Source organism: Siphateles boraxobius, unplaced genomic scaffold, assembly GCF_051911475.1.
Source record: "Siphateles boraxobius isolate OS27281-9 unplaced genomic scaffold, OSU_SipBor_1 13, whole genome shotgun sequence".
Lineage (NCBI taxonomy): Eukaryota > Metazoa > Chordata > Actinopteri > Cypriniformes > Leuciscidae > Siphateles > Siphateles boraxobius.
In genome coordinates, this window is record NW_027508733.1 from 8,480,104 (window position 1) to 8,492,470 (window position 12,367).

General features: G+C 39.1%; 1 protein-coding gene and 1 pseudogene across 1 annotated transcript in view; both read right to left on the reverse strand.

The window, feature by feature from the left end:
* LOC143736369 (uncharacterized) overlaps positions 1 to 12,367 on the reverse strand; it is a 402,538-nt gene that overhangs the window by 385,786 nt on the left and 4,385 nt on the right. The gene's annotated exons all lie outside the window — the stretch shown is intronic.
* On the reverse strand, positions 1,232 to 1,684 carry LOC143736314 (ribonuclease-like 3 pseudogene; annotated as a pseudogene).

Consider the following 12,367-nt stretch of genomic DNA (forward strand, 5'->3'; position numbering starts at 1 on the left):
ATTCTCAATTACAGTAACGCGAGTAAATGTAATTCTTTACTTTCCACCTCTAGCTGCCATGGACTTCCAGAGCGGAAGAGGAGAGGAAGAAGAAACGGAAGAAGAAAAAGAATACCAACGATTTTAATAGGGGCCTACGTACTTTCAGTGCTTGGCCCCTAATTTAGCCTAACCCTAACCCTAATTTATATCATAACAGCTATTCAGCCGATGGACACCGTGCTGCATTGTGCTGCGGATTGAATATCCCATTTTGAACATCACCCTTATTTGTTATTATATATTGTTATAGGTAAATATTTAACTAAATCACTCTCTTTCAACGTTAAACTGAGTCTGTGCGCTGGAATTCATGCTCTGCTTCTGCGAAAAGTAAAAGTTTGATTTGATTAACCATCTCAACAATTTGGCCATTTTTAAATTTGGGGAGACTTAAGTCCTCGAGAACCACTGGCTCCAAATACTAAAAATGTGGTCATAAAAAATTCTGTTCGTAAATGATTCATTATAATTCATTGATTTTAATATGTGGATGTAAAAAAGAAACAAAATAAGCAAAGACAAAGAAATTAAGTAATTGGATATTTTTTCTTCAGTTAGTGTTGTTGAGATGGAAGACAATCCAGCAGACGAGTTTAAGGGTCGTAGAGAAGTTTTATTGAGGATTACAGACAGGTGGAAAAACATCTGTGTCTTTCTTCCCTCGTCTGTTTTTGCTCATTCACTACTCACATTAAAAGGTTTTTTAATGCTCAAAAAGTGTCAACAGAGTGCTAAAATTCAGTAGACTCGCTGAATCTTGCACATAAAAAGCACAATTACACACAGAGACATGCATGAAGAAGTGCAGCATAAACAATTCATTTAAAGAAATAACAGTTATTTTTAACATTACGCTTATTAAATGTTGAGAGATATGATGAATATATTCTCATTGTGTGCTGTTCTTCAAAAGAAAAGAAAAAACGTTGTTCCCCTGATACTCAAATATAATTATGTATAAATCTATTGTGTTCATGTTCACAGCTGTGCTTCATTATAGATTTCTCAAACTGTGTCATGTTTAGAGCACAATGACTGGTTAAAAACCACTGCACATTAATGTTATTTTATTAAATTTTTTGGTATGATATTATTTTTTCACTTGAAAAACAAAAAAAGAAAGAAAATAAGAAGTGAACAAATAATTAGGAAAATATTGTAGAGCTCTGTTCAGTTTGTTTTCTATGCATTAATAATTAATTGTGCCTTCATCATAATGTACAGGCCAGCCTTTCTCACACCCCAACACAACGTAACGAGTGGACTTCTTTCCTCTATATTCACATCTTGGGGGTCTCGAACCACGTTTCAATGTACACGTGATCACAGGAAATGTCTGTCCGCTCTTAAACAGGTTACCGCCCTGATGAGTTCCTCCGTTTTCTGGGTCACAAACTACTTTAATCTGATTTGAATTTGCTTTTATGAAAGTGTTGACATCTTTGCAGACACCGTTATCTCCAGTAATGCCACTATTCATTTTACGGTCACACTTTTGCTCACTCATATCAGGACTGAAATGCTGTTTGAGGAATTTTAGATAACGGGGCTCTATATCTGCTGGTGGTTGTGGTTCAGCATGAGTGTAGAACGACACACACACGACCAGCAGCAGAATCACAGCAGACTGATGAATCTCCATGACCTGATGAACAACACACACATCACAACACCTTTACTGACATTTCACTTAATAAAGCAGTTTGGTTGTGATTCATTAAGAACACAGGGTACTCAATAAAATAAATGATTGGTTCCTTCATTTGTTTTTACTTGTAAGCTGTGGCGGTCCCTTTGTTTTTCTGTATTATATATTTTATACTTTCTGAGTAAAGTTCTAAATTTCTTACCTTGTTGTTCTGGATAAATTAATATCTTGTTCTAACAGTTGTCTTCTTTTGCCTGAAGGCTTTACAGTATCAACAGCACAGAATGAACAAACCGAAACTTGCTCCAAACACTAGGTTAGACTTCTGTGTTGTCCGTCAGTATTGCTGGAGTTTTTATTGCAAACCTCACGTGACCTTTAAACACTGGACAGTGCAAACATGACCTTGGCCAATTTATTCAGTTGACGGGAATTTCATCGCCCATATTTGCTATTTGCAAATATTTAAAAAGGAAAACATTGATGTTTCATGATCCTTCATATAGATTTATATGATCTAAAATATTGTGTCGTGATTCACACTGTTGATTGGTTTGTTTTACTATAGATTGGTGGTTGTCAGATGAAGTAGCACATATCAAATTGAAGTGTCACTAATGTGAATCATCTATTCTTGCTGTGCAGTCAATGTAAGAAATGGTTACTTAAACAGTAAATACATGAATGTTTTGCCAATCATTATTTCATATTCGTGTCATTCGCAACCTAGATCTATATCTCTGGATCTCTACCTGTCGCAATAATATAAAACTCTCCAGATATTCGAGTAAAAATTACAGATGAATACAATAAGGCATATTTTGTTTTCTTTTGGAGCTTGGAAGAATTTGATTTGAGCAAATGTTTTATACCATCATCACTGTCCTCATCATTGTGTATCAGACATTGCTTGGGACATAAAGGTGAATTGCACTTATTCAATCATCAAAGATTCAATTATTGTTGTGCATAAAAATATACTTATACACACCTCGGGGCGTTAGCAATCCTATACGATTTTAACAAAAAATGAATGGGAAACCAGGCATTCTTTTATTAAAAAAAGTCCCCGTTATATACTTTTTATAATGAATTGATTGAGGAATGCTAAGAAGGTTGATGTCTGACTAGTGAATGTATGCGTTAAAGGGTTCAAAGTCTAATGATTAGACACGCAAAGCTATAAAAAAAATGTAGTTCTGAAGTTAGATGTAGAACATGGTGAAATAAAATGCACATTTTAAATGTTTTTTCTACAGTTGTGTGATTTACCACAGATTGAAAACCACTCGCTCTTAATGCAAAGAACTGTGACTCTAAGCCATAAAACATTTCTGTTCTTTGGTTTATCAATTATTTGTTGATCTCAATGTGTGGACATGAAAAATAAACTAAATATCTAGGTACTATATGTATCCTTGGTTCACTTTATCTTTGCGTCAGACTGCAGTGGAATGGAGCCAAGGGGAATATTTGAGAACTGAGCAGTCAGTTTGCTTGTTTGTTGTTGGTAGTTTACCGACCTGTTAAACAAACAGAGACAGTGAATGGGCACATTCATTTTGATCCTACTTTAATGGAAATAATCTAAGCATGCCATGCAGAAATAGTAGTTACTTGCATTAGAAAGAAACTGCATGTCAGAAATGTCTCATACAGTATTTGTATTTATACCAGTAATGATATGGAGCTGTACCTTTGTATGACAGCTTACTTAAAGATTCCAAATTGCCAAAACAGAGATAAGAAGAGGAAAATACCTCTCAATATCTGATTCACGTGAATGTCAACCATGGAAACCTGATCTGTTAATATGATGTCAGGTTTATTCCAGTTTCACTCATGTTGGGGTGAGTCAGAGAGACCACCTCCTTAAATCACACAATTAAGCTTTTCATCTGAAGTTTCAGGGACAGAAATTAATGTAAATGAGATGTCCCACTAAATGTATTATATTTACAGAAAAGTTTATTTACTCTGCTTAATGGAGTTATCTTGAGAAAAAGGAACACATTTCTCCCTCTCACATGAAGATGGAGAGATCAGAGAAGTCAGAGATTATTAATTATAACATCTCCCAGCTGTATATTCAATCTGCACAATCAAGCAAGGTCTGTTTTTATTCCATCTCACAAGGCATTCAGACGCTCAGTTAAAAAGTGACCTCTCGCTTGATTTGACTGACTGCTTAAAAGCAATTATGAATTATGATTTTGGTCTGGTGACACAGTGCACATATTATTTAGAATCCTGTGAGACAAACTGACAAAACTCTTTCCTCTCAGTGACGGGGTCGAAACGCTTACAGTTTACAGTTAATACGAATAAAATATGTGTATTTATAATTTGTTTTGAAGGCTCCTTTCACAGATGATAAATTATATTTAAATTTTATGAAATCAGAAATGTGCAATATTTGTAATTCTGTCGTTCTCGTGTTCGGTGTACTGAATGATTACGACTCAAATAACACAATTTTATGTTTTTATTTAATATTTAGGGTTTGATTTTCCTACAATAATGTGATATATATCTGAGCATATCAGACCCACTCATGCACATTTTAAGGGTTTGGCCACATCTGACCTTTAGAAAGTCATTCACCCTTGTGGGAAACTGTACAAACTTAGAAGATATTTTGTTCCTGTTTTTTTCTTTTATGGTATACGGATGTTGATGGGGAAAAAAATATGGCTGTATGACAGCGTCACCAGGATGCAGCCGAAGAAGAGGGATTTTCATAGCAAGTGCGCCCTCTTGTGACCAGTGTGCGCATCTACACTTATCCAATTGAGCAAAATTATTTATCCCAATTAACATTCTTTTAGCACTTTACATTAAAATAGCCCTATCAAAACAAAGTTGATCAATGAAAAATAAATGACTGCCTGCATCATCATGCGTAGGCCTACTCATGATACATCAACTGTTTATTCTAAGCTCACCCTTTTTGCGGTTTCAAAGTATGTGACACGACATGTTTTTGCTGTTCTTGATGCATTTACAGGCTGTAACCAGCATATGTCCTCAGTATGCTATGTTTCCAGTGAATCCAGTGTTATCGAACTGATCTAACAGAGAATTTAGGTAGTCAATAAGTGGAATGAAACAACACAACTGCAAATTCAAAGGAAGTAAAACCATGTTAAAGGGGTCATATAATGGTACATGCACTTTTACAAGTTGATTGTACTGAAATGTGTGTTGGCAAAAATCCATCCAGTGTTTTTGTTTTAATCTCCTTATATGTTTTCCCCTGCCTCTAATTGAGCCGTTCGATTTTGTGACGCCTTTCCCACGATTGTTAATTGACAGCAGTTTCAACACAGACCCGCCCTGAGCGAGATGTCATCGTAGTCCGCCATTGTTGATACACTGGAGCAATGGCGTCTAAGCGATTGTGGTGTTCTGTTCTTGTGTGTAATAAGGAACACAACAGTCATTTTAATGTTCCTATATTCGAACCGCTGAAGACGCAGTGGCTGAGTTTTATTTTTGAAGGGAATATTCCAAACGATCTACGTAAATGCTTTTATGTTTGCGCTAATCATTTCTCAGTGTAAATCTTGTTTTGCTAAGAAGCTGCTCCTGAAAACAGAATCGGTACCAACTAATGTTGTTCCTGCTGCACCTCCAGAAGAAGAGAGTGTAACGTTTTATTAACCTTCACATATTAATCTTTGCAAATCGCGTGCACGCTTCACGATGAATGTGGCTAATGTTTACACTCTCAATATAGAGTGTAACGTTCTCAATATAATTCATAATCCCACGTTTTAATGAACAACGCGTTATGGTTAATGTGTTATCAAAAAGAAACGTCCAGTTTGCCTTACTTGTCAAACTTCTTCGGGTCTGTCATCTTGTTCCGGGTCAGACTCCGGTTCAAATTGGTATGGTTGCATAGATGTGTCCTCAGAGACTCTCGTTCACATTCTTGTTGCAAAATATACCCTCAACTGTCGTCAAGGCAACACTCCACGTGCGTGGTGTCAACAGAGTGAGCAAAGCTCATTATCATTTAAAGGCATATGCACTGAAACGGCGTGCTGAAAACAGAGCGTTTTTTGATCTTGTAAAATTAGTGTTTTCTTACAATACTAATGATCATTTTTAATGGCATTACAAAAATGGCATTATATGACCCCTTTAATCGATTCACCACTCGAATAATAGCCTAGGTTAGTAGGCATATTACAATGTAATATGTTACACTGTTTGCTAGCTGGTCTAATGATCTCATCTCTGTTCATAGTTCTCACCATTAATTCCTATGGTATGACCGATTGTATTCCATATATTTTCTTTAAAGTATCCTTGAAAGGGGGTTTGACTTGTCAAATGGTGGTGGATCTCCGCAATGTCGCCGTCATTTTAAATGCACGAGACCTTCAATTCGAATGGATTCTGATTGGCTGTCAGTGTGTTATTGTTCAACAGCTAGGAAAAAAAATCTGAATCCCAACGATATTGTTCCTCTATCTTCATCTTTATTTATAGTCGTGCTGACTCTGCTATTATTTTATTTTTAAAACTATATCATCATAATTATATTGTTCTTGGTGTGAACGCCTTAAGTGGCTAAGACTAACTAGCAAGCTTGCTGGCTAAAGGTCTACTAGAACAGTGTTTCCCAAACTTTTTTCAGTCGAGGCACCCTTTGAAAATGTTAAAAAATTTGTGGCACCCTACACTAGTGTTGTCACGATACTACTCTGATACTATACCTTGAAATGTAAAAAAAGAAAGATGCACACAGAAAATGACTTTAATATGACCATATTGATTGATTCGAAGACATTTAGTTTGTTACAAAGATTGTGCAATCTGTAAAACAAAAACCTCAAAATTAAAGTTGAAATGATTTACAGCTGAACATTTTTTGACCTTGAGAAAAAGCTTAAAGTATAGACCAACAAATTTTATGTTTATTAATTTATTTCATTTTGGTACATTTTTGGGAAGTACACCTGTTTTGCCCTGACGTCCATTGGAATGGACAAAAAAATTACAATTAAAGCCAATATTTCTTTTTATTATTTTCATTTGGTCTCATTTATAGAAGCCTCATGAGCTGGGAAAAAGTACTTTTATATTTTTCAGAAACTTGAAACATAATTCAGGTCTGAAGGGGATATAATTCATCACCAAAACTGAATGAGACACAAACAAGATTATAAAAAAGAAAAAAACATAATAACAAATAAAATGTCTCTTCATCTTCCTACTCAATGCCAACAAATAACATGAAAGAACTAACCAGCACCTGATAAAATATCTGAATTTGACCATTTCATTGTGACTAATTTTTTCACATTTTAACAATGAAGATAAAGATATATCTTCCAAACGTATGAAGACATACTATGATTCAATTGCTATAAAAATGGCATTGTTTTATACACGCATGTGTGTGAAATTTGTGCTGTAACATTCCTCCTGACAACATTGCACCAAGTATTTTAATAAATACTCTAACACACCAAATAAAAAATAAAATAAAAAAAAGAATATGAATAAGCTGCACCAAGATAATCAAGGCAGGTTTTGGTTCTGGTGTAGATGCTGGACAAATAAAAAGCCATGCTATTCACAGTTGGTCAACCAGTGTTTTCTGATGAAGGTGGAAATAGTGTCAATGTTTAAACTAAACGACCACGAAATATTGATACCAGACTTTTCCAGTTACAGCAACAATACCAGTAAAAACACCTACAGTATCAGTAGTACGGTAGAGCACACACGTCCTCTGAGACTGTGATGAGTAAAATCCGGGTCATAATGCCTGTCTTGGCGAGGTTTTTCTGGAAATTCAGTCAGTTCTATCAGCGAGGATGTAAACAGGCAGGACATTATGATTGATGTGTCAAACCAGTTCAGTGCATTAGGTCATATAATGAAAATGACAAGATAATCACTCACTGTTCCTGTCTGTATCACTTTAACAGCTTTAATAAACCTTTATATACTGAGAACTGTTGTCTTTGTGAAATTGGGGGCGGAGCTGTTAAGATAGAGGTGCAATCCTATTGGTTATAGCCGTGTTTGTCTGGGTGATTTTAAATATCAATAGTGTTTCACAGAAATTTATGTTTCTCTTAATTTATCGTTTAAATCACTAAAATAAACCTACATCAAATCCGTTTCTGATGTCATATTTAAATTGGCATGTAATAGGTGAAATTTGACCGGTATTGGTACTGACTATTGAAATCCTGGAATCGTGATACAATTACTCTGTGAGCGATGAGAGTTTCAGCTGATCTTCTTTCCATCATTTTCTAATTATCTTTAATGTCTCTTTCAATGAAAGTATCAAAATTATAAATGATGTTAGACAGTCTGAGACTGATTGTAGGAATCCTCCTTTTTAAAGTAATGTCATCCGGGTTATGCGGTGAGTTATCACAAGCCATCATTCTCCTGTAGGAAAACAGAGATTCACAGATAATTAAAGGTGACATATCATGAAAATCTGTCTTTTTCCGTGTTTAAGTGCTATAATCGGGTCCCCAGTGCATCTACCAACCCAGAAACCGTGAAAAGTCGATCAGATTTCGCGCCCCTTCTGACGTAGGAAGGGGATCTTATTATAATATTACCGCCCCTTACGGCCGTTTCACACCGCAAGCTTCAGCGGCGCGTGAGCAGCGCTTATTTTTTTTCGGCGTGCATGTTAATCAATGAGTGCGTTCACACCGCGAGCAGGAGCAGCGCGTGAGCATCAAGCAGGAGCGTCGCGTGAGCAGCAGTGAAGCGGGGGTTTCGGCTTCGAGTCTATTTTTGCTGCGCTGCTCACGCTCAATTAAAGTGAAAGCACACTTTTGAAGGACAAAATGAATATGATTTCACACAAAAAATGCCCAAAACGCATAGAATTTGCATGTCTAGTGTGTTTTAACAAGAACTGCAGTATGTCAGAAAAGGAAATGAAGACTAATATAAAGAAAACAAAATTTTATAGAAAATGTACCCATTAAACTTGTTTTTAATTATTCAGTTTGGGCTTTGAACAAACTTCAAATGTGTTTATGACCAACTTCTAAAAACAAATTTTACAAAAGTCTTTGTAAAGAAATGCTTGCTTATATGTAGCCTGGGAGCCGCTGAAGTGACGCTGTACAAACGCTTCCAGTGTGAATACTCGCGCACGTCTGTAGCTGCAGTGACGATGTAGATGCGCTGACGTGCTGCTCACGCGCCGCTCATGCTTGCAGTGTGAAACGGCCGTTAATCTGCATGTTTCCACCCTCGGCGCCGGCATTTGGTTTTCGCAAGCGACAACAGTGTAACCAGTTCTAACGTAATGCCAATTCGAGCAAAGCATGTAAACTGCTCTGTGATTGGCTGCACAGACGAGCACACAACACTATTTACAGTCCCAGCCTCAGATGAGACAAGCAGTGGATTCATTTTATTTTGAACGGAAATCCCCCAGATGATTCAATGCAATTCCACCACAACTACATAAATGTCTCCACTAACCATTCAGGAACATCCAGGTTCATCTAAAAGATGCAACCTCTTCCTGAGTCACGGAGGCGGGGAGCAGCAGCTCATTTGCATTTAAAGAGACACACACAAAAATGGTGCGTTTTTGCTCACACCCAAAAAGGGGCAAATTTGACCAGCTATAATAAATGATCTGGGGGGTATTTTGAGCTGAAATTTCACAAACACATTCTGGGGACACCATAGATTTATATTACATCTAGTGAAAAGTGTACATAATGTCACCTTTAAAGTAATACAATTGATACTACATTTACATTTAGCTGACGCTTTTATCCAAAGCGACGTACAATTGTTAATTCAGAGGTCGCACGCCTCTGGAACAAGTAGGGGTTAAGTGTCTTGCTCAGGGACACATTGGTGTCTCACAGTGGATTCAAACCCAGGTCTCTCACACCAAAGGCATGTGTCTTATCCACTATTAAATGGGCTTTATTAAATATTAAATGGGCCCCATTTATAAAATGTTGTGTAGAAACCGTTGTGCATTTGATCTAACGAGTGTTTATCAAATGTGAATATGTGATTCAGAGAATGAATCACAAACAACATAAGTAGGCCTTTCTTCCAGATGTGAAATTAAAAATTAAAAATGTGTGCACCGCTGAATGGCTTTTGTCTTGTTTTAACAATGTCTTGTAATAATGTCATTAACATATAAAAGAGCACCAGTCAACGTCAAAAACTTTTACTTGAGAATGGTGAGCAGCACGATTTATTATATTTCTAAATACCTGCAGTTCCCTTACGAAGGGAACTCAACGATGCGTCCATCGACGCCATGGGAACGCCCCCAGCGTGACTGCGTCTGAAGCATCTATGTCAACTAGTCCAATGGAAAGAATGAGCGTCACGGGCGGGTGACGTCATGACCAGGATATGATAAAAGCACATCCGGTGCAAACCGGCATTAGCTTCTGTTGCCTCAGCAAGCGATCTGTGTCAAACTGTCTGTTATATTTACTGTTGTCTGTCTGATATATATATTTATGGAAACTAAACAATTGCACAACTCTGTGTTCTCCCTGCTCGCGCTATTTAACGAGTAGGGACACACACGAGCTTTGTGTGATGTGTTTGGGAGTAGAGCATGCGGTATCAGCCTCCGAGGGGGCTGATTGCCAACATTGTGAGAAGCTTTCGCTTCGCATGCTCCGCTCCCGCCTGTCACTTTTCGAGGAAAGTGGCCGGGCTCGCAATTCTCAGGGTGACAGGTCCCGCGTCTGCCGAGGCAGCGCGGAGAATGCATTCCTGTGGATCGCGAATAGGATCTCTTTACGGGGTTGGAGACGGGTCCGCGGATCTTATCTCCTCCCTTTCCACGAGGGATCCAGTGCTCTCTCGCCGGTCTCGGAAGCCCGCGCTGCGGTCTCTTCCGCCCGGGGAGAGAGAGAAATCAATGCTTCAGTGCTCTACCTCCGAGGAGGTAGATGTGCTGGGCATTGAAAGTGACACAATCATGGGGGAAGTGAATTTGCCATCTCTTTCCCCAGCGTATGAGAAATATATATAGCCTATATATATATATATGATAGTTTATATATTATATATAAAATAAAGTGAATATATATAAAAAATATATATAAAAAATAATAAGCTGGTGGAAGTGTTTACTAAGGCTGTAGATAAATTAAATATTTATGGCCAACAGAAATAAGGGGGCACTCGTCCTAAAAATAAAATAAATTAAACGAGTTCCTTCCCTCTATTTTTCCACCTCCATCACGGGGCCTTCCATTTTTCCCGATCTGCACAGCGAGCTGTCTAGATCATGGAAAAAGCCTTACTCCTCTTGTCTTTTAGCCCCCACATTCATGTATATTCAGATATTTGGGGGTTAAGAGGGTATGGCTATGGGGCAATACCCCGGGTAGAACAGACGCTTGCGAGCTATCTGTCTCCCGGTTCAGTATCGTACCTGAAGGCGTCGGCTTCTCTCACTAAACCATTAAAGAAAACTATTTTTTAATCTAGTGGGAAAAGCATATATGGCAGTGGGTCGAGCATGGGCCTGCTTGCACACCATAGCAGTGCTACAAGCATATCAGGCTGACCTGCTGCGGTATTTGGACAGAAGTGAGGGAGTTTGGCCCGATGGGGTTTGAGAACTCCGTCGGGCCACAGATTTATCTCTCAGGGATGGCAGCCCTTGTGGTCACTGAGAGACACCTCTGGCTCAATTTGATGGGAATCATAGAGAAAGATACAAGATAATCTCTCCCTCGCTATGTCCAACCCCCTGGGGCTGCTGGGCGTGAGCAGCTCCAGCCGTCTAGTTTCTCATACACAACACAGCAGCCAAAGCCTTCAAAGCAGAAGCCGGATCCGAGGACCGTTCTTCACGCTGAGAAGGCTGCGGCTCAAAAGAAAAGGTCTGGCGCCACCGGCGTCAGACCGGTGAGGGCAGCCCCAACCGGGGTGGAATGGTGTACACCTCATTATACGGTGCCCTTTCCATCTCGGTGCCCTCAGGGGACCGTTCTGCCAACCCCGCCACCCTTGGTGCTTCGGGGCGCAGCGGTCTCCAGCGAGCTTCTGGCGCAGCGTCAACTCGACATTGCGTCGGAATGCGCCCTCTGAGGGGGGTCGAAAACAGTCAGTTCGGGTGGTTCCTGCCAGTATGCTTCAGGTCCCCGAACTGGCTGTCTTTATTACACCAGAGGCCAGCCTCGAGGGGCTGGTTCCCTTGGTAGATTTTCTGGCAGCGCGGAAGCTACTGCCAAATATATCTCTATGGGTCCTGCAGTTAGTAGTAAGAGGCAGATTTGGTTCTCGTCCTCCAGGCTACAACGGGGTGTTGCTCACGTTAGTGCATTCCGAGCAGGCTCTGGTAATGGAGCAAGAGGTAAAGGCCCTGTTAGCAAAGAAAGCTATAGAGCAGGTGTACTCACCCGACATTGCGTCGGGTCTTTACAGTCGTTATCTCATTGTTCCAAAAAAGGATGGAGAGCTGCGTCACATACTAGATCTTCGTCTGTTGGAGTGTTTGGTGCTGGAACTCAAGTCCAAAATGCTGACACTCAAACAGATCGTGACTCAAATCAGATCCGAGGACTGGTTTGTCACGATAGATCTAAAAGACGCATACTTCCATATCTCCATCCTCCCTCAGCACAGGAGGTTCCTGAGGGTTTCTTTGGGGCAAAGAACACCAGTATCAGGCAC